This window comes from Lissotriton vulgaris, chromosome 11 (assembly GCF_964263255.1).
Source record: "Lissotriton vulgaris chromosome 11, aLisVul1.2, whole genome shotgun sequence".
Taxonomy (NCBI): Eukaryota; Metazoa; Chordata; class Amphibia; order Caudata; family Salamandridae; genus Lissotriton; species Lissotriton vulgaris.
The window spans coordinates 739,341,426-739,368,215 of NC_141699.1; positions in this window are offsets into that span (position 1 = coordinate 739,341,426).

Consider the following 26,790-nt stretch of genomic DNA (forward strand, 5'->3'; position numbering starts at 1 on the left):
CATTACCACGGCCATCTGTTAATTCCAGCAATTCTGGATGATAAATGGGATGGACCTCTCGCATCGTAAACTGAGACAGTGATCTGGGACTTCTCTTAAGTTATGTTCCTCTATAAGCAATTATTGCAGTAACATTAGTGAATTGGGGCCAGAACAAGTTTTTGCAAATGTACAATTGATCTCTAAAGTCATGTACAATTTGATGTGCTTCTGCTTCAAAACACTGCTGCCAAAGACCAATCAAAGTTGCGCACATGTGTTTATGAGAGATTGTGCACCCTTCATATGGCAGCATGCACTTAGTCTCCCAGATGTCCGCTACACTATAAATGGGATTATGGGCCCATTGGAAAGCCCGATTGGCTATTACCGGTTTTGAGAAAGGGCCCTCTTTCTTGCATGCATGGTATGCCCTCACTTTTTGCTGAATTGCTGTTGTGCTTTGATTGAGTGTGCCCTGGGCTCCTGCCAATGAGGTACCCTGGGCCTGTGTTCCTTCCCTAAAAACTGCATTGAAGCCTAAACCCAATTGGTATCTCTGGCCACATGTCAGCCCCTAGTAAATGGTACCATAGGTACCCAGGGAACTGTGACCAGAGAAGGCCCCAAGGGCTGCAGCACTTATTGTGCCACCCTTAGAGGCCCTGTACTCTGACACACACACATATTACCTTTGCAGGCTGAGTGTCTTGGTGCAGAACAAAACAAAGAGTCGACATGGCACACATCCCTGTGTGCCATGCCCACAAAAAACTGTCCTGGCATACATCAATCACCCCTCTAGCTGTGTGCCCTGTGCCATTGGTGAGGGTACAGGTGCATGAGCCCTGTACCCCTACAGTACCCAGGTCCATTCCTGGGCACTGTAAGTGCAGTGCTGCCATTAAGAGTACATGGTGCTGGGAGGTTGTCATTACGAACTCCACAGCACCATAATGGCTGCACTGAAGACTGAGAAGTTTGGTATCAAACTTCTCAGCACATTAAACCCACACTGATGCCAGTGTGGGATTTGATTAATATGCCCTCTGTCGCGCATTTTACGAGATGCCCCCTGAAACTCGACCAACTCCCAGTGACCTGACTGAGTGGCTGCCTAGACTTACACCACCAGACATGTTTCCCGAGTTCCTTATCAATCGGCCCAAGCTGCTGAGCTTGTTGCCTTAATACGAGCTTGCGCATTAAGGAACTGGTTGTCAATATTTACACTGACAGCCAGTACGCCTTTGGAGTTGCACATCATTTTGGGCGACTCTGGGCAGAGAGAGGGTTTATTACTTCACATGGCACATAGACAAAAGCCTCAATATTAGGTGCCCATGCTGAATCTGCTATTACACTCCCTACGAAATCGTCTATAGTAAAGGGTAGTGCCCCTCGGAAAGTTACCGATGACAAAGCTATCTGATCAGCAAAAGCATTTCCCTCACCTACGGAAACAGCTCGGACTAAAATGAAAAGAATGTTTGTAGAAGGTCCTGCTAGGTGGGTGCCTGATATTACCATTGTATCTCTTTTCTATTCCCGAGTGTATCTTCAAAGTGAGGCCACAATAGAGGAATTACAATATGGCAAGAAAGTACAGCACAATTGAAGATGAAGGGTGTTGGATCGATAAGTCAGGGAAGCACCGATGGATGTTGCCAGATGCATATGTTCTTCCAGTAGTCAAGATGGCCCATGGCCTGCCCATATCAGTGCAAAGGGTATTTGAAAGTTGTTAGACCCTTAATGATAACATTCTGAAAACAGCTGCACATTTAGGGAAGTACTGCATGGTGTGCATGATGCACAATACTAGAAAGTGTACCCCTACACCATTCGGTAATTTTGCACCACCCACTTTCCCTTCTGACGTCCTCCAGATGGACTATATTGAATTTGATAGGTGTGATAATTTTAAGTATGTATTGGTGGTTGTTTGTGCTTTTAGTAAATGGGTCGAGGCTTATGCCACTAAAGATAATACAGCTGTTACAACTATAAAGGTACTCCTGAAGGAGTTCTTTCCTCGTTTCTGCTTGCCCCGTTTGATCTGTAGTGATACCAGAAGTCATTTTGATGCTAAACTAATTCAATTAATTTGTGCTGGCTTGAGTATCAAGCAAAAGTTTCATGCTGCCAATAATCCACAGTCAGCAGGATTGGTTGAGAAGTACAATGGTACTCTGAAGCGGAAACTGGCAACGATTCAGGAGACCACAGGGTTACAGTTGCCAGATGCTTTACCATTAGCACTTTTGTCAACAAGAACAACAGCATATTCTAGGACAGGATTGTCACCATAAGAGGTTGTGTTTGTATGCCCTGTAAATGTCTGGGGCATCCTGCGGGGAGTTAGTTTAGGGTGATGTGAAGCTTGTGCACTGTTTGAACATTGGACAGGATATATTGATAGTATCCCTTTGAGGGTACATTATCCTGGTTGATGTGGGAACCCAAGCTTAGGACAGAGCAAGCTCCACTGCTGGTGACCAATAGTCTCCGGGTGTGAGTCCATCCTAGAGCCAATTGCCAAGTACGTGGACATATTCCTAAAACCATTCATGAGTGAAGTCAAGTCGTATATCAAAGATACGGCAGACTTCTTCAACAAAATTGAAAACCTACCATTTAATGACAACAACGAGCAGATGGTGGCATTTGACGTTAATTCGTTCTACACCCAAATCCCCCAAGAGGAGGGACTAGAAGCCATCGAGTTTTTCCTAGACACAAGGCCCAAACCCCAAAGAGTCCCAACTAAATTCATAATCGAGTTGGCCAGCCTAGCACTCAAACGGAATTTCTTTAGATTCATGGATACCTTCTACATGCAGGTGAAGGGGACCGCCATAGGGTGTCCTTATGCCCCCGAGATGGCGGTCCTCTACATGGCCCTGTATGAGGAACGATTCATCTATCAAAACAATCCGTATAGCGAGCACATTGTAAGATGGTATCGCTATATTGATGACGTCTCGTGCCAGTGGAAAGGCACGAAGATACAACTGACTGAATTCCACCAGTGGTTAAACAATAGGCATCCAGACATAAAGTTCGGTATGACGTTTAGGGATTCACGACTAACATTCCTTGATGTTGAGGTCTTCCATCGGAATAATGAATTGATAACCACTTTACACCGAAAACACAGACAAAAATACCATTCTCCAATACCGGAGTTTCCACCCACAAAGCCTCAAGGAAAATGTACCCTATAGTCAGCTGTTGCGGATTAGACGCAACTGCTCTAGAAAAGAGGATTACTTGACACATGCTGAGACGTTGTGCGAACAACTGAAAGAAAGAGGGTACCCCAAGAAAATGTTAAAACACGCCACCAAGCTTGCGTGGTTTACACCTCGAGAAGATTTGCTAACCAAGAAAGACAAGAAACCACTGGAACAACTGGTGAGCGTCTCAACTTATGGACCACTTACCAATAAATTTAAATCTGTGGTTTTAAAAAATTGGCATCTGTTATCTAATCTCGAAATTCCTTTTGCTAAACCTATGTTCGCCTTGAAAAAGAACAAGAACATAGGTCAACAAATAATCTGAGCAGACTTAGGTACCTCCAAAGTCAAAAGTGACTTACGCACCATATGGAACTTAGATCCGGTGAAAGGCGACCACAAATTTGGTACCTGCATATCGTGCGCCAGCACTATCGAAGGCACAACTTTCGAACACAATACCATCAAGTGGACCCACAATGAGTTTACAAATTGTAAAAGTAAGAACATTATTTATGTAATAGTTTGTCCTTGTGACAAACTTTACATTGGGAAAACTAATCAGCAAGTTAGTCAAAGACTGGCCCAACACTGTTCAAGAATCAAACAAAAAATGCTGACCGCACCCATGGTCCAGCATTTTACTGATCTTGAGCACACCGAGAAAGATCTAAAATGGTCCGTTCTGTCAGGGATAAAGGCTCCCCCACGTAAAGGTAATGTGGAGACATTACTGTTAAGAAGATAAGCGTATCTGACCGCAAAATACGACTGCGTGAGTGTAGGCTTGAACGAATATGGAGAGTGCTAGAATTGGTTAAATGGGCCCGATGTAATATGACCACTGATAAAAATGCCCCCAATAACTCGAAATGCGAATTGCAAATAACTTGCACTTTTGGAATAAATCCTCGGACTACATGTCCCATAACCACTGCGCACATGTCCCAACATAAACTTAGTCACGTGATCACCAACAAACACTCACTCGAGCGGATACCTGACTAGACGTAAGCAGCGACACGGAAATACTGCAGGTAAACTAGATATCTATCAGAGAATATCGAGAGCCGCGCGTGATAAACAATTTTTCTAAAAACTTGCATCATCCTTTACACTCCGCAGCGCACGCGGGAACCAATATACAAACAAACAAAAGAGGCGGTGACCCATTCAATAAGATGACGTCCAGATAACCCACATAAAGCCAGAAGTAAGTAAAAGTGAATTACGAATATGCTTTGATGAAAACATTTGGAGCGCTTATCTGAAACCGCTCTGTTTAAACGTTACAGTACCCGGTGACCGTGGGGGGAAGAACAACATACAAACAATAGAGGCTGCGCCCCCTTCTAAACGATGCTTTACAAAAAGAGAGACCCACACTTCGTGGTATTTCAAGAAGTATTATTCTAATTGAAATGATAAACAAAAACTAATGTGTTTATCTCGGCGATTACTTATGCCTTTTATTCATGCTTTTTTAGAAAGAGAAATACTATTTTTTAGCAAGAGAAGACAATATTCTTCACATATATGGCCACACAATCTTGTTGTCTTAATTATACAAAAACATATATACAAAAAATGAAAACATACAGTTAATACAAATCATTGCATACTACAAGACATTACATTCAAAAAGAAAAAAAGTTGAGAGATGTCAAATTATTTCAAATCACATCAAAATACTAAGGGATGAATATGGTTCGTTGCCTAAATACTAAAGTGTCATCAACAAATGTGGATACTTAGTATAAAATAGATGTCAACAGTGTTTTCAAAAAAATATAAGGCTTAATCTCCTTTATCAAGAGCGTTTTCAAAGAGTAGGACTTAATCCCATTTGCCGACGCGTTTCGAGTGTGGGTTCCTTGTCCCCAGACTCTCATCAGGGCCAAATCAATCCTTTTCCCAACCTTTATCCTAATAGTGAAAAGACAAAACAAATTGTACACACTTGTTAAAACTGCTTCCCTCAACCTTCCTAGGCTCTGTGTTATATACATGCTTAGCAAAGAAGTGCCATACCTCAAGACTGTAGAGCTGAAGGTCACTCTTCTAGCTTGTGAATGAAGCTGTGTGCACGCTTCTGGAACGAGAATTATTGTATGTTTGTTAACTGAGAGAATTCCACGTTCCATTCTCTTGATATAGATAAAAAGCAAGACATTCATACCTGCAGCTGAGTCTCACAAAAATCGGGTATGTGAGCTGTTCATCACATCGATTTAAAAACGGGACCACTCGTGTTTTCAATTATATTTCTTTCTGTGAAAAGAGTAACCAATTCACCATGTTATGGCTGTCTTTAAACATTCTTTGGTAACCATTAGTTTCCTGACAGCCATAACATGGTGAATCTCCGCCGCCCTCCACGTACTCAACCCCGGAAGACTCAACGGCCACCAAAGAGCCACATTGAACACCACCCAAGGACAGTTCTCCTGCATACACTGCCAATGATCCTTCACCATTCACTGCGCCCCTAAGACCGCTGAAAATTCGCTGGATGCCCGCACCACTGTAGCACTGACATGCATCCTCCTCAACGTACGCTCCTTAAACAGACACGCCATAGAGATCTGGGATCTGCTTGACACCCTCTCGCCCGACGTCCCCTTCCTCATCAAAACCTGGACAAACGCTACCTCCAGCCCCAACATCGCCACGCCATCCCTGACGGATACAAGATCCAGAGAAGGGGCCACCCCCACCATCCAGGAGGAGGACTGGCCAGCGCTCACAAGACCTCCCTTCGACTCTCCATCTCCAACACAAGCAACCCCCACTCCAACACAGAACACCTCCACTTCCAGATTCAGACCAACGCTATGACCACGTTATGGGTCACCCCAAGCCATCGATTCCACAGACGACATTCTACTCAGAGACCTCAATTTCCACCTTGTGAACTGCAGCGACTCAGACTTTATCACCCTCCTCGATAACCTCTCCAACCTCAGATTGAAGCAGCTCATCACCACCCCCACGCACAGAGCTGGACACACCCTAAACCCCATCTTCGCAGGAGGGATTAACATCCATTTTAGCCATACCATACAGACCCCCTAGACGGACCACCACTGGGTACACATCCACCGGACCCAAACTCCCCTACTCCCGCCTCGAAGGAACTGGAGCGAAATCATAGTGCAGCACCTCAATGCCACCCTCTTCCTAGACCCACCCTGCTCCACGACCGACGCCAACTCCGCAGCCCAAGAACTTCACTGCTGGATCACTTGCTGCACAAGCTTGCACCCCTTCGCCACCCCGGCAAACAACGCCCTCTGAAAGCAGCTTGGTTCACCACCGATCATCAAGCAGGCAGGCGCTCCTGCAGAAAACCTGGCGACAACGGAAAACCACAGAAGACCTGAACAGCTACCGGAACACCCTAAAGGAATACCACCAGCGTTTAAGAGACACCAAGCAGACTTTCATCAAGAACAAAATCCACACCAATACAACCAACGTCAAAGAACTCTTCAACCTCATACAGAAATTCAACAAAACTCTCAGTGAAGCCACGGACATCGCACAATCCCAGGAACTCTGCAACACGCTCAGCTCCTGCTTTCATCTGAAAATCAAGGCCCTCTTCGACAACTTCAGTGAACAAATGTCGGACACCACCCCACGCTCCACCACCACTGACAAACAGCCGATCATCACCACCTGGAATCCTGTCACCGTTGAACACACCACTGTGACCATGTGGAACATCTACTCAGTATCCCCCATGGACCCTTGCCCACCACACATCGATCACAGGGCCGCCGCCACCATCACACCCGAACTAGGACGCACCATCAATTCCTCTTTCGAATCCGGCAGCTTCTCTGATGAATGGAAGCGGGAGAAGGTCAAACTTCTCCTCGGCCGACCCAACAGATCGGAAAAACTACCGGCCCATCTCTCTCATCCCCTTCCCTGCCAAAGTCACAGAGAGACTCGTAAAAACCCAGCTGACCGCCTTCATCGAACAAAACTCAAACCTAGACACCTCCCAGCTTGGATTCTGCAGCAACCACAGCACTGAGACTGCCCTCCTCACTGCCATTGACGACATTCACATGCTACTAGACCAGGGGTACACCACAGCCCACATCCTACTTGACCTCTCCGCAGATTTTGACACCGTCTCACATCGCACCCTCGCAGCCAGACTCCACGACGCAGGGATACGAGGAACCGCCCTCTTCTGGATCAGATCCTTTCTCTCCGGCAGAACTCAGAGGATCAGACTGCCTCCTTTCCTCTTTGAAACCACACTGATCAACTGCAGAGTACCCCAAGGATCATCACTCAGCCCCACGCTCTTCAACATCTACATGGCCCCCCCTCGCCGCCAACGTCAGACAACACGGGCTCAGTATATTATCTTACACCGACAACAATCAGCTCATCCTCTCCCTCACAATGAACCCCAAAGACACTAGACTCTGTTTCCAGGAAGGAATGAGAGACGTAGCTGCCTGGATGAAAAGCAGCTGCCTGAAGCTCAACTTAGAGAAGACCCAGGTCCTCATCCTCGGACCCTCCCCCTCCGCCTGAGACAACACAGGGTCAAGTCAAGTCAAGTCAAAGGATTTATATAGCGCACTACATACCCAGAGGGTCTCAAGGCGCTTAGGAAGGGGAAGAGGATTACTTGTCAAATATCCATGTTTTAAGTTGCTTTCTGAATGCTAGGTGGTTCTGGGTGAGGCGAAGGTAAGTGGGGAGTGAGTTCCATGTTCTAGCAGCCAGGTATGAGAAGGATCTGCCTCCCATGGTGGTCTTGTTGATGCGAGGTACAGTGGCGAGGGCTTGGCTGGAAGAACGTAGTTGTCAGGAGGGGGTGTAGAAGGACAGTCGTGAGTTGAGACATGGGTAGACTCCCGAGGGCAGAGGGCCACCAAAACAGACCACGCACAGGACCTCGGCATCATCCTCGAATCCTCCCTCACCATGACCTGTCAGTTGAAGCTGGTGGAGGCGATGGAGTGGATCTGCCTTCAGATCCTCCGCAAGACCTTCAAATGGACACCCCCAGAATGCAGAAAAACCGTCACCCACGGACTCATAACCAGCAGATTGGACTACAGCAATGCCCTCTACGACCGAATCAACAAACATCTACTACACAGGCTACATACCACCCAGAATGCCGCAGCCAGACTCGTGTTCATGCCGTGGGGCTACATGGACATGACCCAACACCTATGTAACCTCCACTGGCTCCCTTTGAGAAGAGAGTGACCTTCAAACTGCTCATCCACACCTACAAATCTCTCCACAACATCGGACCCAAAAACCTGAACGAGAGAGTCTCCTTCCACATACCCAAGAGGAACCATCGCTCTGCAGACCTTGCCCTCACAGAGACCCCCCTCATCCCTAGAACCAGAGCAGGGGGAAGAGCTTTCTCCTACGTCGCAGCCAAAGCCTGGAACGAGCTCCCAGTGAACATCAGATGCTCCCCCACCCTCCACACCTTCAGGAAGGACCTCAAGACCTGGCTCTTCAACTGAACCAGAGCTGCACCCCACCCCCCAGCGCCTTGAGATTTTCTCTGATGAGTAGCACGCTTTATAAACCCCCTGATTGATTGATTGACTTTATGCACACCCAGGATCTTATTTTTTGTCCAATGGCACTTACTCAAATGTTCATAATGGTACAGATGATGTTGCTTTAGTAATGGTGCTCTCCCTAGGCATGCCCTGTAAGTACTGTAAGCCTAGTGTAAGATGGGTAAAAAGAACATTGACTGCAGAGTTTTGCAACGGAGTGACATATTTGGAAGTCAATAGTTATAGCAATGGTATCACCTTTGGGTATATTCTGTCTTCCATTATTAACTTTGGTGGAACTGCAATGGTTAGGGGTAAAAGAGGTAGAGAATATTTTTGATGTAAGCTGCAGATATTTTCTAACTCTACAGTAGCAGCTTTACGCCTATACACCCAATTGGAAAGTATGCAGATATATTCAGAGCAGACTAAATAGACTGTTGATATCATTCTAGCTAAGAGTGGTAATATACTTTTCCATATTAGTGATCCAGACTACACATTCGGCTCTTACTACCGCGCACACACCACCAAACACATTTTGGACATCCTAGAAAATGTTAAAGGAATGGAGAGTGGGAAATGGAATAGGTCACTTTTTGGCAGTTGGAGTTGGATCCTTGAGAAGGTGATCTAATTCTCTGTGATTCTGATTTCTTGCTGTGTTTTGGTCCAGCGTCTCTCCTTATTATAATTCAGAAAGTAGTAGATGATCTCATGCAAATAGATGAGGGTATTTTTGAGACTTCTTCCCTCCTTACTACTTACTTTCCTGAAGCTGATGCTCCTAATTCAGTTTATTGATGAATTATTGAATTATATGCCTTTTTGTTATGATCCAAAATGGTTAGCTCCTGCTAAAAGGAGGGTCTGTTAGAATAGAAAATTATACTTTAGTGTTGTTTTACGTAATTTAGCATTCGTAGCGCCATTTTGTGTAGGGGCGCCATTTTATATTATGATCGGAACTAATCCGTTCCGAGAAAAAGCCTTCTGTAGGTTTCTTCAGAGCTTAGCTCTGTTAGACTAATGAATGCACTGTTCTTATTAACGCATACCTTTCCTTTAGACGTAAGCCTTCTCCCACTTGTCTAGATTTGGGTACAGGCAGAGTGATCCTGAATAGTTTGTGACAGTCAAGTTTATTTTATTTTATTTTGTGTAGTTAATTAAAACCATTGCAATAGTAACATTACAAAACTCATAAAACATTAATATTAAAACCGTTTAGAAGCCAAAGATGAAAGATTCATTGCAGTTAAAATTACAATGTTGTTGTGCAAGTTAAGAAAAGTCAATAGATCTCTGGATGCTGAAATTTGTTTGTCTCAGATTATCTTTATTCCAGATCGCTTGCCCATTTGTCTGATCAAATTGTCTCTGCTTATTCCAAAATGTATCCCTCTGCTGCTGCTAGGCATCCTTAATTAGGTTCAGCTAAAGCCTTTTACCCCTCTGCTTGTCTGCTTTGTGGTGGTGGACTTTGCGAAGCATTCTTTAGTATTTTGGGCATTTTTTATTCAGCCGTCATCAGGAATTTTACCAGTCTACAGTTTAGTTGAGTATTTACTGGGTTTAGACAGGCCAGCACTGCTTCCCTTCTAGTACGGATACCTTTCTGTTTAAAATGTTCTTTTAGGAATTGTTGCTGTGCTTAGTGCAATTCGCATAGGCAAATTAAGTGAAGAATATCGCCACTCTTGATGTTGCACAGCCTGCAAGTATCTTACCCTTTTATCCTAAGCCATGATGGTAGATGCTGGGTGCGTGTAAGGATCCCCAGTCTGTACCTTAGGAAATTCATTTTTATGGCCCTAGGATAGCCCTGATTAAAGTATGGTTGTGGGGCAAATGATTTATAGGAACTGAGGGACATCCAGACATGAGATCTTTTCGAGAAGCTCACCTTGTCCCCCAATAAAGAGATTAGTTTTATGTTTTTCCAGCCTAATTTGTTTTAATTGAGGTAGCTGAGTTGCGCATTCCAGAGTCCGGAGAGTTTGGTAGAATCCAAGGCTAACTGAAGATGGTTTCTTGCCTGGGAGAACTCCCTGTGTTGTATATCGTGCTACAACAAATAGTTAAGCGTGTTTGTAGTGGTTCTTCTTAGCCAGGTATGGTGCATATATCATCTGTTGGCACAAACTAAGACTTGTTGTTGAAGGCCAAACTCCAGTCTTATTTACGCAGGTGATGTATAGGACGGAAGACAGAACATGGTTCTGTAAGCTTTGACCAAAGTACGGTCTAACTTCTTACCGTCTCTTCCCCGCATCGCCTCGCTACCATAAGTGATTGATGGAAAAAGTTGGGCCTGAACTACCTTCAGTAGCGGGGTCAGTGTCGGTCTCGTCAATTAGTTTGCTAGCTTTTTAATCGTCAGGGCAGTCAACAAACCTTTCCTTCTTATTTCCTCTTTTTGGCGTCAAAACGACCCTTCCTTGTCAAATAGGACTCCTAGTTATTTATATTCACAAGCATGGTCAATTTTAGTGCTGCCATGGAACAGGTCCTTGTCTTACTCAGGTTTATTTTAAAGTTATTTTCTGTAGCGTATTTCTGCATTTCAGTTAGCAGGTGTTGGAGACCGTCATAAGTATGGCTGAGAAGAACTACATTATCTGCATACAAGAGATTGGTTAAAGTTCTCCCTCTCACCCTTGGAGCGTGGGAGTTACAGGCATCAAGCACATTTGGAAGGTCAGCCGTGAATAAATTGAACAGGGTTGGTGTAAGCAAGCAACCCTCTTGAATGACCTTAAATAGTAAATAAGGTGCACCCAGCCTCAGAACCGAAAATTACTCCTGTGTAATTTACTGTCCAGCTGCATCTCCTTAGAAAATTACATTAAGTGCACTTCGAAAACAATGAAAGCATGCTCATCATGGATCGTTATGCTTGCTGATGTCAGTCTCTCAGCAGCACTAGTATCAACTGGGCAGGCAGGGCTCCACTCTAAGTGTACTTTTCCATAAACTGTTATTGGTACGTATTCTCTACTGTATGACCGACTCTTCATTTGTATGGAAGGCTGAGAGGTGGGCATGAGCGACCCAAATGACCTTAATCGGGCCACTTCCTTCGTAATAATCACATGCATCAGGTGTGAGCAGGCAAGCAGTAGCCAGCCACAGGTGAGCTAAATTCCTCCACCCATCCTTGGCCTGCAGGGATAGAGATGAAACAGTGTCCAAATGGCTGGAAGTCCTTGTATGCATGAAGGGGAAGGTCCAGAAACTTTTTATGACAGTGTAACAATTCAGCCCCCTGGTGGTGGGCACAAGAGCACAGGGAGCAAATTGTGACAGAATCATAAACCTTTTCAATACCGCCTAACTAATAGTGACTACATATATGGTGTTAGTATGATATTTTCCTTTGGGTGACATTATAAGCCGTATGCAGGCTGCACAGAGGGACTTTAGTATCACGAGGTCATCAAGAGTTTAGTTTTCTTCCATTTTCTTTCCATTCTGAGGATGGATAGTTTCTTGTCCTCAAGGGCTTTAGGGTACCAAGGTTCCAAAGGCTTTGGTTTGCACCCCGCACAAAAACACACAATTGCGAGTGTTCACATAGTTTTCCAGAAAAGTGTTGAAGGTGTTTAGACCGATATTGGCATCAAATGTGGAGTTGATCAAGTGAGTGGGAACATAGCTACCATTTGTGCATCAGGTGCAGTGGTACTAGGGCCTTGAGCCAAGAGGGGCCCATTGACCCTTGATAATTGCTGTACTTTTCCACCCCAAAGGAAACAAAAAGGCATTTTTTCTTGTTGCACCAGGGCTCATCACATCTTTTCTACGCTACTGAAAGAGAGATGAGATCCAGCATTAAGGGGCTGATTACGCTGGCAGTCAGACAGACAATCCCACCACCGTGGCTGCGTTCCGATTAAGACCACCAAGTCCGTGAATTTACTCTTGCTGTATTAGGATGCATGCAGGCCGGACTGCTGATCGAGGTGGCCTGTGTGTTTTCCTCCAGGACCACGTCAGTCAGAAAGCTAGCAGATAGAGAATCCAACCTCATCAGGTCTGTGGTACCACCGTCAAGCAGATTACAAATAAGCCATCGTATTGGCAGTCCCTAGTCAGTGTTACACCATGGCGATAGACTGACTTGCCCCTGCAAAACACCACAACAGTGAACATTGGCAATGGACATCAGCTGTATAGGATTTTTTTCCGCATGCAAAGTGGACACACCTACAATTCAAAGAATAAAACACACCCGATCTCAGACCATAATGCTTTACCACTACATTGCAGCAGAGCAAGTCAGAGCAGCACTATTGGTCACATAAGGCAGCACTTTTCACACAATCCCATCACATATACTCCACACATGTTTTTTTTTCCATCTTATTTCACATATTTCCTTGGCTTAAAGGCAGGTTCTGTCTTCAACACTGTCACTCGCTTTATTTATTTAACATATCACCTCCCAAAAATCCATGTTTTTATGACAGAGTGGCTCTACTTTAATGATTTCATCCACCATCATGGTCAACATTTGTTTGGAGCTCAAGTCCAATAAACTTCTCTTGCTAGTAAGAATGAAATGTGGGACAGGATGGTCAACAATATGAATGGTTTAAGTAGCAACCGGTGCAGAAAGGAGGACATCAGGAAGAGGTGGCATGACCTGATGAAAAGGGTGGAAAACCTCGCCTCCAGGCACCACCTGGCAGCCCAGAAGACTGATGGTGGTCATCCCTACCATCATTAAAACTCACACTCTGGGAGGAGAAGGTGCATGGCATCATGCTTTGTGAGGGCTTGACAGGAATACCTGGGTATTGGAGACTGGTAAGTAACACTATGCCAACTGACATAATATATCAATGTACTGTTTGCACATATCTGAGTTCTTGCTATAATCTATTTCATCTACTTTTCCCATATGCAGCAGCCAGAGTATGATAGATGTTAATTGGCAGTTACAATCAGTAGCCCTGCATATTAACTTCACATGTATCAACCTCCATTACATCCCACATGTGGAGATGTTGTCTGTAAGTGCATTCCAATCAAATCATCATCACAGGGCCCATTAAATGGGCAAATGTTTAACAGTATGGCCCACCACAACAGCTTTAGCAATGCAGGTGTTTGTTACATACCTGTTTGCACAGTGTTGGCAAGTAAAATTAAAACAACTGCAACTACCATAAGGCCCTGTTGCTTGAATACTTAACAAGATGTACTAGTGCTGTTTGTCCGTACTCAGTTGTCAGCCATGTGACTACTGAGGTCTACCTCACAGTCAGTTAGCCATTGGTCGAGAGTGGGATAGGAGAGATTGGAATGACAACAATTACCATGAAGCCCACTACCTCTAACTCTGAACAGGAGCCACCAGTATTTTTTGTCCTTACTTGTCAGCCATGTCACCACTAATTCCCCAAGTAAATGGACTGAGCGCCTTACAACAATGCTCTGCTCAGGCACATGTCTGCCTATCAGCCAGAACTTCCCGTGGTCTCCATAAATGAAAAGAAAGAGGACATTAGTGACCCCATATTAAGTGTGTACCTGAAATATCAGTAACATGTGAAGGTAACCCAGCTGATATGAAATGGTTGTGGGCCTATTGACACTGCACATCACAAATGATTACCGGTGCTAAATATAATACCAAGTAGTGTGTATGCCACTATCATCATCATTTGGCATTTCAGGATCCTCAGACTGTGGCTCCTGTTTGTTTCCATCCTCTATGATGAGGGGGATGTTCCGTTGCAGTACAAGGTTGTGGAGCATGCAGCAGGCTATGCTGATCTGATACACCTTTAAGGGTGAGCAGAGGAAGGCTCCCCAGTCTTATCCAGACATCTGAATTTGGCCTTCAGGAGTTCAAAAGCCCGCAGCGCTGGCTGCCGTGTTCTACCATGGCCCTCAATGAAGTGGACTCACCTGGTATGGTTGGATTCCTCATTGGTTTCAACAACTGTAGGAGGCTGGCTTAGTATATGGTGCCGCACACTTATTAAAGTGATGCACCTTGCACTAATCCAGGCAACCCTTATGGTGATTTTAGTGAGCTTTGATAACCACAGAAAGCTCTCAAAGTGGTAGGTGTTTTCCCAGTTTAATCATGTAGTGTAGGTTAAACAAAAAGGAACCACACAGTTTTATAGAAAATACTTCTATTGATTCCACTACACTCACTAAAACATTGGTATGTCTCCTGCCCAGATATATCAGAACAAATACACAGCAATACTGCAATTGCAATACTGTAAGTAGCACAAATTACAGTGGCGTCCGGGGGAGACCAAATCAAATACTAAAAAGGAGGGATGCATACTGCAACTAGGAATGGGAATTGGACCAGGAGACTCATAGGAACTGGGGACATAAGGGCCAACCCTAGGTAAGTACCCAGCAACCCAACTGAGGCTGTGTGCAGTAGAAACACAACTGTGTGCCCAATGTAAGTCAACGGCTAAGTTACGGTTGCAGTTTTCAAGAAGGAAGACCCTTTCCAGGGGACCCCAAAGAATTTCCTTGGAGAACAGAAGTTTGAAGAGCCACCCCACCCACGGACGCCCCAGGAACCAGGTTACCTACATTAGGGAAGCTAGGTGCGAAGAGATTTCAGAAACCTCCATAGACGACACTGGAAGACTTGGAAGAAAGTGCTTCTGGAGAAGAATGTGAAGATGTTCAATGGAATCCAAGGGTGGATTTTGAAAGTAAAGAACCTGCAGACAGATGTGACAGAGTCTATGCCTCGCAGGAGTGACCAGGAGACATGAAAAATCAATGCCAACTGATGTTGGGAGGTTCTGGAGACTCAACAGTGACCTTGTTGCTGCAATTGTGAGGACCAGGATATGCCGAAGAAGCTGTCCCAAGTCAGATGTCCGAGACCATGGGATTGGTGTCCAGCGGGAGCACCATCAAGCCTTGGTAGCCACAACTGGCATGGAGAATGAAAAAGGAGCAATGTTGAGAGCCCCATGGTCCAAAGGACTCACGACAACCAGGAGTGTCAGGGCAAACCCAAGCAAGCAGGAGAGCCCTTTGGGTCCTCCCGAGGGTCTTCTCCAGCTTCAGAGGCTGAAGGCAAAGGAGTCGCAAGAGGACATCGAGCAGCTCAACAAGACAAAAAGGCCTACAGTGCAGCAGATGAGGTGAGGCTCTGTAATTGGTAGGAAGAGATATTGGATGTTGAAGCTTCTTTGAGTCGGAAGATATCTGGTGTGAACAGCCAACAAGAAGTGGCAACAGCAAGTCGACACAGTACACAGGGGTTTGGTCCCAGTGGTTCTGACGAGAGATACCGGCCTCAAAATTGCAGAGAGGACAGGTCAGGTCTCCAGGGTGTAGTGGCACTATGACCTGTTTGCTGAGCCTTTGGAAATCTTTAAGATGTCAGGGGCAGCAGACCGGTGCCTGCAGATTGAGTGAAGAAGCCACTCTGCATGTCCTTAAAGGGCAGAGGTCGGTTAAAGATCCTGGGAGAAACCCAGACAAAGACAATGAAGAAGACTTGCATAACAGCAAGAGCAGGAGCCTTCCTTGATGCAGTCCAGTCCAGGCGAAATCCAAGTGACCAGACAGTCGAAGAGTGATGTGGGTTCATCCTTGAGTCTTGCCCCAATGCAAAACCACCCACAGGTAAGCCCTAAAGTACCCAAAGGAAAGTATTGGAATGACTCAAGGGTCCTTCCGAGAGGAGGGGCTGGACATAGGGGAGGATACTACCATGTCCTTTGTCCAGTTTTGCACCAGAGCAGGAGCCAAGGGCTCCCTGAACTGACTCAAACTTGAGTATGTAAGGAGGGCACCAATGTGCCCTTTTTAGTAGTCTGCTGGTACTGGCAAGCGGATTCACCCCAGCCCAATACACTAAGTCATGTCTGGAAGGTGGTCACACCTCCCCGTGATAGGAAATCTATTGTTCTACCTTCCCCTTCTCAAGCTTGGCTCAGCAGCAGGAAGGCAGAATAGTGCATGTGGGCGGCAGCAGCACTACTTTGCTGTTAGACCCTGAAAGGCTCTTATTGGTAGCACAACACTGGAATTGGTTTTGAGGTATGATTCCAATATGCTTGATTCCAAACATGATCGGGTTTGGTGCAGCCACTTACTAGTTAGACATCTAGTAATGGCTGACGCCCACTATATGTATTAAAATGGATGACCACGCTTACAAAGCCTGAAGAATTGACTGTGGGATTTGTAGGGGTTCCCTGCTCATGTAGGGGCACCTACACACTTGTAGTCAAGCACTCTGCCCTCAGGAATGACGAGCCAGCCATAGGTTTTAAGTGCTTTGGCCTCGGATATAAATAAACATATCTATTGTGAGGGGTCCAAGCAACAACTCACACAGGCTTCAATAGCAGGCCTGTAGTCATAGTTTAAAATGGACTCCCATGGGTGGTACAAGACATGGTGCAGCCTAGGGGACACCACTGGTGTACCTATACCTTGGGTACTTTAGTACCATACATTAGGGGTTTAGAAGGGTACACCAGTTAGCCAATTGTTGACGTACCAAAGTACTTACCATGGTCAATTTAAGGCAAAAGCGCAGTGACTGGGGCCCTGATTAGCAGATCCCAGTCATACTAGTCTAAAATATACTGACACCAAGCAAAAAGTGGGGGGTAACCATGAAAGCAGATCCCACTTTCCTACAAAAACCATGGGTGATTGAGATACGCTGAGTCTCCTAGTTGGAAGACCTACATATGTGTAGTATCTGATAGAGAAATCTAGCTGCCGATTTCTTAACTTTTAAATTCTCCCCTGGCATTGTACTGCGGAAAAATGCCTGGATTCAGTCTCTCTGCTTTCTGAGGGACAGCGCCTTATGACTCCGTGATGACGTTGATGCCAGTTACGATGTCAGTGGAGTCATATAGGTCCCCTCTGGTGCATGGACATCAGTGTCTTCTTTTCTTCACTGCAACGCTGATCCGGAGAAGCAGTGCCTCATGCTGATTTTTCTAGCCTACTTCAACAGTTTTTGTCAGCTGGAAACAGTGTGCCTTTTTCCCATATTGTCAAACTTTAAGCCTTGTGGATCTTGTACTCGACAAACGTCAGCTACAGACCTGCATTCCATTGAAGTTGTGGTGTTCTCCCAAATGCCACATTGAGAAGATTGCGCTCCTGCTGGAGGCTGAAACTGGAGGCGCTAAAGGAATATTGTATAAGCTTGCTGGTGGCGGGTCTGTAGTGGTCCTTAGAGACTTCACAGCCTTGGTCTTCTTCTTCCAATATGGAGGCCCTTTCATGTGCCGTTCCAGGAGCCGAAGCTGATCTCTGGGCGTTGCTTTGCAGAGGCGTCCAAAGTTAACCACAGGCTTTTGAAGTCACAACCATCCTCGACTTCATGGCGGCGAGACTACGTCTCCCACTGCTCCTCCCGCTTGCTGTTTGGGAGTCCGTTCACGGCTCTGCCCTGCGTCTCCCCATCTTTCCATTTCTACAGGCACTGTGCCCAGTGTGAACCTTACGGTGACTATTTTGTTTAGAAAATATCCTTTTGGTTTCAGGGATGGGCCATGACATTCATCTACCATTATACTTGGATTGAACTTCCAGACCTTGCATAGATGGGTTTATTCATCTTGATTTGAATGGGTTCTGGAAGCCCTTCTCTTCTGGAGTTATCAGGACAGGTTTCCTTCAGCTACTTCTTTACTGATGTAGAAAATGCGGGTTACATTGCATTCGCTTTGTCTTTGGCCCATCCAGTCCCAGTATATTTTATAAACAACAAGGGACCCCAATAACGTCAGCGAGGGACCTTGGGGAGCTTATTATACAAAGACAACAACGGTCCCAAGCAAGGAGACAAAAATGAGTAGGAAATAAATATAGACCCAGTCAGTTCTATATTGGTGATGACATGTCCAGCCGGACAGAGGTCTTCTAAATTTTTACTTAATTAGGAGTTTTAGGACAACGTAATAACCTTCAACATTTCACTGGTGTGGGGCACAAGCCTGTACCCAACCACACAAATACATAGACACAGACACAACAGGACAGGGCTTACAAGGCAAGAGCAGCAGTTTCTGTAGGAATCCAATCATATAGAAAAATTCAATAGGTACCATTACATAGCATTGCATAGAAATTCATTATATACTTGTGTAATGAATTTCTATGCAATGCTTAGTCTTCCACACTCACGCCAGCCTTCAATCAGTTCCAGCTTTCCGCCCCATCTCCTGTCTCTTCCCCATCCACAGTCCTGATTCCCATACCTGCCCAAAGCACATGCACACATCAGGCGCTTCCACCCCAACATCTGCATGCAGAACACGAAAACAAAAAAAGACAGGCACACAATCACTCATTTGTCACTGGATGCGTTGGTGAGGATCGAGTGGCTAATACTCAGACATCATATCCACTGCACCACATACATCCATTACACATATACAGCCAGACACCACACCACCAGTCACAGCCACTACACACATTCAGCCAGACATCATACAACCAGACACAGCCACTACTGACATCACACACCCAGCCATCCCACCCACACCATCAGCAACAGCCACTACCAACACCAGACACCCAGACACCACACCCACACCACAGGCCACAGACACATTAGCAAGGGAAATGAGCATTCATCAACCAAACACACACAGGTATGAAGGTGCATGCGGTTTGTGAATGTCTCTCAGACCTCATATCCCTTTACCTCCAACACCCAACGCCTCACCTTACCTCCTCCCCAGTCTCATAAGGAAATCACCATCTTTGCCCTTGACTCCTTCCATGCCATAGCTGCCACCCAACCCAAAAGGTCTTAGTTCCTACCTCTTCCCTTCCACTTCCAAGTCTACCCCAAATACACCTGCCCCCCTACTAAACCCCTTCCTAACACACAAGGCTGAAAGAAAAGAAAACCCACCCATCTAGACACTAATCCACACCTTCAAAAACTCAAAGGACCTCTTCCGCAAACCACTGCAGATCTTTAAAAAAATTCTCCAACCCTCCCATACCCGCCACTACCCTTCATGCTTACTGTATACTCCGTACGGTCAAACCCAGCCCTCTCAAACCCGAGCTCGTTCCTCCCATAGACCAACCCAACTCTGAGCCCAGTCCTCCCAAGGAGCAACCCAGCCCTCCTGATACCAACCACATCCCACCCAAATACCATCATTGAGGTGCCTGGACTGGCCACTAGATGCACCTTCCTGGGGAGGTTTCCTTGCCAGAGTTCTAGTTGGCAAGTTAGGTGGCACAGCAGTGTGCTGGACCACATCCTGGTTTTCAGACTAGTCACTAGTCTTTGTTTTTGGATGCAAAATTATATTCCATAATAAACCACTTGCTTTGTTTAGAAACCTTTGTCTGTCCATTGCTACGGATTTTACTTGTTATTTGCTAATCTGGGATATGCGACTACAGTTGTGTTTGACTGTAATAGCTGATCCATTTGCAGTGGTAAGAATGTCAGACCTTGGGACAAGTTATGGTGTCCAGAGGACGAGAGTCAATGTTCATGGATCTATAGGCAACTCTACCCACCTTAACATCTTGTATAAAGTGGGCTTTTTGATCATGCAAAATAGTCTCTTAAATGTATTGCGACTTATATAGCGCACGTATCACCCAAAGGCATCAAGGCGCTTGCCTTGGGAACCCGTCCTGGCTTTTTCCCTGTGAGATATTCCCTACTGGGCATCCCCAAGGTGAAAGCCAGGCATCCCGCAGCGGGTGGGCCGCCGTAGTGGAGATTAAGCAAGCTATTGCCCAGAGTTGCAGCGTGGGACCCCATGATTAGTGTAGGCACCGAGGCGAGAATTATCGAGTCCATGGACATTTTGGGCTCAGGACCCTGCCGCATCGGGAATTGAACCCTGGTCCCGGGCCCGACCTCCGCATCAGGGTCTGCCACTCTAATCAGTGAGCCACACTCCTCCATGTGATGTGAATGGGTCAGCATATGTATTGATGCCAGATACGTATTAGGGTGAGATGTGGAATGGGCTGTTGCTGCAATGCAAACAAGGATAAGTATCAATTTGCATATAGTTGCAGTTTGCATATTTGCACTTTTTGCTTCTTTTGAACATTGTATTTGGACAAAATATTGGATCCGAAATATCAAGTTGCAGAAATATCAGAAAAATAATATTGTGGTATAAAAATATCCAAAATATTAAGATGCAGAAATATTGTTGTGAGAAGTTGGCCTGGTATATAATGCTCACTAATTCTTAGTGATCACTTTGTACCATGCCAAGCAACCCTTATGATGATTGGTTGTAATTCAACCTTGTAGACCAGTTATCCTAGTGGTAACGTGGACAAAGCAGTCTACAAGGTTGAATTACAACCAATCATCATAAGGGTTGCTTGGCATGGTACAAGGTGATCACTAAGAATTAGTGAGCATTATATACCAGGCCAAGTTCTCACATTGGTGGCAGCGGTGGGATTGCGCGTCGAGTGGCACAATGCAAAAGGGCCCCACGCAGATCGTGGAGATGTTGGGGGGCTGATCTTCGGTGCAAGGGCTGCTCGGTGGTGGGGGTTCTCAGTCCCCAAAGCACAACGTCGAGGATGCCTCAGATGCTGCGCAGTCAGCTTTTCGAGTGTCTTCCAAGATGTCCGGTCCCACGTCACTCGGTGCCTCCACGGGTCCCTTCTTTGCAAGGACTGTGGATCGGGCTCTGAGAGGTCTGGGAGTCTGGTTCTTGTCGGGCTCTGGGCTCGGGCTCCGGCGGGAGGCGGCCGCAAAGCAGACGTCGAGTTGCTGGTTGGTGCCTGTATTCACAGGGTGGCCACTCCTAGGCCACAAGGGAGATTCTCTTCAGTCTTCTGAGCGGCAGAATGTCGAAGTCCAGTCTTCTTCTTTGTTTAAAGTTGATTCAGGATGATCTGCTGTGCAATGGCACTGCTCCCACTCTTATTCCCAATCTGAGGGGTGGATCACCTACTAGGTCCCTCCTCTGGGAGGAACCAGGAAAGGGGGCGGTTACATCCCCTTTCCTTTGTCCAGCTCCTCGCCAGGCCTGGGTCTGGAAAGTCCCAGCACCGGTTTGGACTGGCCTATGCACGGGGGCACCTTGTGTGCCCCGGGCATGTCTGATTCTATTCAGGCCTGTCCTACCCAATACACAAAACCCTGTCTGAGGTGGTGCTCGCACCTCCCAAGGCAGGAAACCCTTTGTCCAGGCCACCATCTGCCGAGTTTCGGTCAGCAGCAGGAGGCCAGACTCGTGTCTGTGGTGGCAGCATCCATTTTGTGATGCTGAGGCTCTGGTTAACTCTAACCGGGGTTAAGGTTACACACATGTCGTGTCCTTCTAGAAGGGTGGAATGCTATCCCCGTCGACAGAACTGTCAAGGGGATAGTATTCCAATTCGTATGACACCTTACTCGACATGTTTTGATAAAGCCAAACAAAGATAGCATTTAACCGCGAGGATTATAATGCACTTAAGAGTATATGGTATGGCAATATCCCAGAACAGCTTAGGGAGTGGATGCACCTATGCCCTGGGTACCTAGGGCACACTGTTACAGGGGCCTATAAGGTGAACCAGTTCCAATTATGTTATGCACCGAGGGTACATGGAGTCCATTTTAAGGAGAGAGCAATCAGCCTGGGGCCCTGAATAGCAGGATCCCAGGCCAACTATGTCAAAAACCAGCTAAACACCAGGCAAAAAGTTTGGGGGTAACCATAGTCAGATATCCACCTTCCTACAATTGTTTTCAAGAATATCAATTTTTCAGGTAATATCCTTCTCAGTTTCATAATTGTTAATATAGTTTTCAAAAATATAGTAGTATAAAATATAGTTTTTTGTTATCTTTGTGTGTTAGTTAATATGTGAGTTTTTTATGTGTAATATTTTTTTTTATTTTTGCATTTGTTTTTTTTGTTTATTGCAAGTAAATAAAACATACAATCAAAAAAGAAAAATATTATTGCATGATATGGGCTCAAGAGTGGGCAGCAAGATGCAGTGGTGGGCAGAAGATATTGCAGCAGATTCTCCAATAAGGAACACATGATTAAATCAATATAACACATATACAGATACATGGGCTATAACTTATTACCAATACAATTCCATTTGTGGAGAGCGAGCAATTTCTCACAATTTCTAATGTCCGGTCTCTCGTCTGCCCTGCGAGAAGCCCAATCCTCCCTCTTCCATGTCTAGATCTAGGCCATAGTATTCTATCCAGGACTTCCAAATTTTCTGGAATAATCGAGGGCACCCTCTCGCCTTATAAATCAGCTTCTCTGCGACTATTTATAGATCCATATTGGACCTCCATTCTGTGATTTTGGGAAGTCAATGAGCCCCTCGCATTGGAATAATATATCCTATAGATGGGATGTAGGACTCAAGTCGACTAGGTCTCTATCGAATATATTAGACTTAATTGTGAGTGCCAGCTAGCTCAGAGGTCACTAGAAACTTTCTAGAATAAACAAGAAGGGATTAGTTTCTGACAACCGCATAAACATGACAACGTTGTTTCCCCAAAATAAAACGTATCTTCAGGGTCGTGGAAACAATAGATAGATATTTTACTCAGTCAATCGTGCATGCTTGGTTTCATCAGAGGTGCACAGAAAATAGAGAAACGTGCGTTTTCAATAAAAGTATTTATTGAACAGTCTTCTTTCTCATGCTGAAGAAATGAACTGCTACAATCTTTATACTTGCTGTAAAGTATAATGCGTACAGCAAGAAGAGTATTATAAAATAATACTGTAAAAGCATGGTATGGTTTCTAAGCCATAAAATACATACATAAATAACAAAGACTAAAAGTACTCAATTGGTGCTTCTAAAATACGCCTACCCTGATGAACCTAACCTAGGTTTTAGTACGAGGGAAGAATTAAGTGAGGTGTAGCATAGGTTTAGTTTTTCTTTGCCAAGAATCTATCCAAGATTTCTCTTAGGATCTAATCAGCTCCGTTCCTTGGTTTAGAATGAAGGAGGTCTAGTATCTCTGTCTCGGGACTCGATTTCCCAACACCCCACAAGGGGAGCTTGGAAACACTGGAGCTGGATTCTCAGCGAGAGAAAGGCAGCCTCTCTGTCAGTGCGTCAGCTGGAGGGTCGGCTTCCTTCAGCACTTGCTGTATCGAGCTGCGTCGGGCAAGCAGATAGTCGAACTGCTCCAAACCACTGTGTGTTTGCTAGGGCAAGTGTGGGCATATTTATACTTGAAGGTGCCTGGTTTAACGTAAAGTCAGACATAATAACGTCACCAAAGAACCCCAAGGGAATGGTAGTTCTTTGAAAACGCCATGATTTCTAGGACAAATCAATATTTAAGAAAGGGGATGTCCCTGACTGCTGAAGCCGAGTTTTCCAAGAAATCGTTGTGGCTTTTTGGAACTGGTGAAAGTAGCCATGCCTGTATTTGGACTGCATGAACTATGTCTAAATATGGGTATGATTTCTATGCCTATATAAGGGTAATGTGAATTATAACTATATAAGGGCATGAATCGGGAAAATGACACTAGGGTCCTAAAACGCTATACAACACCCACTCCACTTTATTATGTTTGATATTACTAAACACTAAGCAAAAACATATCTAAAGCATGCGTTTACAATCCCACCCAAAATACATAAAATGCATTCGAAATGGTTGTACACAAAAATGAGCATTTTGTGCTGAACGCAATTAAAAAGCACTATTTTCATTCAAAGCATGTAGTGTGACATTGGAAAAAATGCTCATCAGAATGAGTCATGAAATAACATTTATGAAATGGCTCTGAAATACAGAAGAAAGGTCGAGACCATTTCATGACAGAATAGAAAAACGTTTTGGTTGTGAACTAGGTCAAATATTGTTTCTTGGAAGTGTTCAAAGAAGTCTTGTTCTCTAAGAATAGTTCTACTTTAAGCAGATTACTTTGAGCCCCAAAGAAAGTTCAATTTGGAAAAAGTTAAATCGAAGAACAAAAGAGTTCTAAAGTTAGAAGTTTTGTTTTGAAAAGTGAATGTCGAATTCAGAGTTTATCAGAACGCTTTGTGCCAACTCAAAAATCATTCTCGCCGTTGGAAGAAAACATCAAATCTTCTAAGTTTGAAAATAATTTGTCTACTATTGTAGGTGAAAGTTGGACTACCTCGTTAAGCAGATCAATTGTACACAGATGAGCAGCATCGCCGACAGCGTCAGTCGAATTAGCAATCTTCGTCGCAGATGATATCTGTGTGCCTGTTGGTCCACGTATCTCACAGTCAGCTTGTTGTGCTGGTGAGACCTCCATGAATTCCGTCATCAGGATTGGTAACCGTTGGGGACAACACAATGCATGAGTAGTTACCGAACCAAGCAAAGTATCTACATCCGTTGGCAGTGCTGATGGATGTGCTAGACAGATGTCTAGCACGCATTCTTCTCCAAATAGCAGGCAACGCAGAAAAGGTAAGTTGCAATCCTGCCAGATTGGTCTGAATGAAAGAAATCATGTGATATTCAGATCTTTCAAACGAGCCAGGCCCAAAATTTGGATTATGCGCTCACAACACTTATTTGCCAGGAGAGTTTTCTCAATGGTAATCTGGGCGTCGTTAGTGGATTGGCTTGCCATATCGAAGAAGTAGTAAAAATAATATTCCTGCCGCGAGTCGCCAAACGAGAGGCAGTCCGCCAAACACTGAGTGCACAAAGTTTGGAAATATGCTGAGGACTGCTTTAAAAGGTGCTAACAGTACTGAAAAAATCATCTTAAATACATGTACAATACCACTGGTATCAGACATGTTTAAGTTATGACCTAACATTTCTGCGAAATGTATGGGGCAGTTTGTTGATAATAGGGCATGTATCTCCGCAGAGGACCTTGCAATCTGCAGATCATATGTCTCTTTGGACGAGGTCAGTGGCACAGTATTTTGTAAAAGAATGGCTTTCATTTTGCTTAAAGTATTAATTCGAATAGAAGAGATGTTCAGTGAAGGCCATAACGGCGACTCCCCGTCTGTTTTAGCTTTAGGAAACAATACTTGCATACACCAAGTGGCCCTGGCTGACACAGTAATGAGATAGGCAATTCCTGGCACCATTCCACAACAACTGTGATCATTCAACATTATGTAGCTCCCATTGGAAAGCTGCCTAAAAATTGGATCTATCACTGCTGCCGGAGAACCTTGCAGGTGGCAGGATAAGTTTGTCGAAGAACCATCACAGGCTCCGTGTAAATTAATACCCTGACATAAAAGTGTACCGCTTAGTGCGCTGTTACATTGTGTACCACTAAGAAATACTTCGTTTTCCCCACTCCAACATTTGTGTGTGTATGGTAAATCTTAGGTTGTTTTTATGTATTCTTTACCCAACCTTTCATACAGGCCTGCTGGTATGTGTTTCAAGCAATACTGAAACTGGAAAATCGTCACTGGCAACGTAATGGTGCCATGTATTATCCATTCTATGGCTGGTTTCTCAGAAACAGTCATGGTAATCTTTCCAGTTATTCTATGCTCAGCACCGTATAGTCTGCTCCCCTTTGTGCCAAATAGATTTGTTTATCTGTAATGTTAAACCCAGTAAACAATAACGTGGTGTTGATAAGACGCCAAGGCACATAGCCTGAACGAAGATTTTGTAACGTCCAGCCTAGCAGCATATTAGAACGCAATTGAGACTGTCCATGTTGTAACATGAGCAAGTCCTGTTCCATTATGTCTATGGCAAAGGATACAATGCTGTCCAAAGAATAAATTCTGGATGACAGAGTTGTTAACCAATTATCAACTACAGAGAGAGCTTTCTCTAAATTAATACAATCCATTTCTCGTATTTGTTCTGCAGTTTCCATTTGCGTGACTTTCCATACTTCATTATAAGCAGCATAAATACCGGCGTATATGAAACGTTTATGACGTGGTTTATGAGGCCCTAGTAAGAAGTCTCTCAAATCAAAACCATCTTTAAGTAAAGTTAAGTGTTATTTTAACCTATGTAAGTGTAGATTTTTGTAGCCACTCGAGGCACAGTTTTCCTACAC